General features: G+C 33.0%; 1 pseudogene; it reads left to right on the top strand.

Moving 5' to 3' along the window:
• The first annotated feature begins 1,400 nt into the window (after nt 1-1,400).
• LOC131830436 (large ribosomal subunit protein uL6-like) lies at nt 1,401-1,985 on the top strand (annotated as a pseudogene).
• Nucleotides 1,986-2,567: the final 582 nt, after the last annotated feature.

The raw sequence follows: 2,567 nt of genomic DNA, 5'->3' as shown, positions 1-2,567 counted from the left end.
CTGCTTAAATTTATAGAAAAAAATCAGTAATAAAGAATACTGGTACATTTCTAGTTGTGATAGTCATAATTAAAGATCTACTGATGCTTTTTCAATAATAGTAGGATTTGACAGAATAATTGCAATTATTTATAATTACATGAAATTCCAAAACAATGCTAGGAAAATAATCTTTTTGAAGTTCACATATCCAATAATTCTAATTATTCAGCTGCTGTAAACCTCCAAAATATCTTTGAAAAAGCACTGCAATTACATTTCCAGCCGTGTAGGATTTTGCAGGTTTATTTGCTTTTCTTTCTGTATTAATTTTTTAGTTTGTTTTTTAATTTTTATTTTGGAAATAATTATATACTCAAAGGAAGTTGTAAAGATAATACAACGAAGACTCTTACTTTTTAACCAGTTTCCCCACTGGTTACATTTTACATAATTATAATACAATATCAAAACAGAAATTTCACTTTGAGAGAATGTATATGTATAATTCCATGTCATTTTGTCACATATATAGATTTGTGTAACCAACAGCACAAATCTAGATACAGGACAATTCTATGCCACAATAATCTCCATCATGATACTTTTTTATAATCAAACCAGCAACCGGTTGATCATTCCTAACAGTTGGAACGACCTGATGTATTTTTCATCTCTATAGTTTTGTCATTTCAAGAATGTTATATAAATGAAATCTTTGTACAACTAAGTTTTTCTACTCAACATAATACCTTTGAGATTCATCCAAGTTTTTGTATGTATTGGCAAATAATCCCTGGTTATTTGTTGATAGTATTTCATGGTATAGGTGTACAATAGTTATTTTATTTTATTGTCTATTTATTTATTAACTTTTAAAAGATTTTATTTCTTTATTTTGAGATACAGAAAGCACTTGAGCAGGGGGAAGGGAAAAGGCAGAGGGAGAGAGAGACTCTCAGGCTGACTCCATGCTGAGTGTGGAGCCCAATGTGGGGCTCCATCTCACCACCCTGAGATCCTGACCTGTGCCAAAGTCAAGAGTCAGTCATTAACCTACTGAGTTCCTCAGGTGCTCCTGGATATACAACAGTTATTTTAAACTTTTCATCTACTGAGAGACATTTTGGTGTTTCCACTTTTTGGCTATTGCAAATAAAACTTCTATGAACAATTATGTACAAGTACTGTGTAGATGTATGTTTTCATTCTTCAGAGATCATTTAATATTGTCCTGTTTCTTTTTATTTGAAGTGTTTGCTGTTCTAATAGGTTTATAGTGATGTCTCAACATTGCCTTAATTTGCATTTCTTTGATGGCTAATGATGTTGAAAAGCTTATCTTGTGTTTATTAGCCATGCATATATACTTTTCAGTGGAATATTCCTTCATGTTGCTGTTTGCCACATCTACTGTGAGAATGAAGATCTTTTTCAGCAATCAGACTGTCAGCATTCCAGAAAATGTCAGCATCACTCTGAAAGGATACGCTGTGATCGTGAAGGGGCCCACAGGAATCCTTCAAAGGGAGTTCGATCACATCAATACAGAGCTCAGTCTCCTTGGAAAGAAAAGAAGAGGCTCCGAGTTCACAAATGGTGGGGAACTAGGAAAGAACTGAGTACTGTTAGCACTACCTGTAGTCATGCACAGAACATGATCCAGGGCATTGTACGGGGCTTCTGTTACAAGATGAAGTCTGTGTATGCTCACTTCCTGGGACATCAATGTTGTTATTCAGGAGAATGTTTCTCTTGTTGAAATCCAAAATTTCTTGGGTGAAAAGTACATCTGCAGGGTTTGGATGAGGCCAGGTGTTGCTTATTCAGTAGCTCCAGCCCAGAATGATGATGAGTTACTTCTCCAAGGAAATGACATTGAACTTGAATCAAACTCAGCTGCCTTGATTCAGCAAGCCACAACAATTAAAAACAAGGATATCAGAAAGTTTTTGGATGGTATCTATGTTTCTGAAAAAGGAACAGTTCAGAAGGCTGATGAATAAGATCTAAATTGTTCAGCTACAGAAATAGCAAGTTGCTGGATGATTTTTCAGACTTTTTGTAAATATTTTAAAGATGCAATAAAAACTTTATTGATTTAGGGCTTTTTCTAAAGCCAATAATCCTTTCCAACTATTTGACAGGTAAACCAGTCAGAAGGAAATTGTAGTTTTCTAAGAAGAGTAACAGAAGGAATAGTATAGGGGTTTTTTTGTTGTTGTTACTTTTGGTTTTTGGTATAATTTCATAAGAGAAAAAAATAAGTATTCCTTCATGATTTTTGCACACTTTTTATTTGGACTTGTTTGGTTTTTGTATTGTTTAATTTTGAGAGTTCTTTATGAGATATAGATAGATAAACATAACTATCTATATCTATCAGTCCTATATACAATACATGATTATTATATATATTATATATGTGATTCCTTTCATTGTCTATGTGATTCACAACTGATTCCTGCCAGTCTATATGAGTCTTTTCATTCTCATTCACTGGGTTTTCTAGACAGTTAAATTTTTATTTTGACGAAGTCCTATTTATCAATTATTATTTTATTGATTGTGCTTTCAGTGTTATCTGT

Source organism: Mustela lutreola, chromosome 4 (genome assembly GCF_030435805.1).
Source record: "Mustela lutreola isolate mMusLut2 chromosome 4, mMusLut2.pri, whole genome shotgun sequence".
Taxonomy (NCBI): domain Eukaryota; kingdom Metazoa; phylum Chordata; class Mammalia; order Carnivora; family Mustelidae; genus Mustela; species Mustela lutreola.
This window is presented reverse-complemented; position numbering and strand designations above follow the sequence as displayed.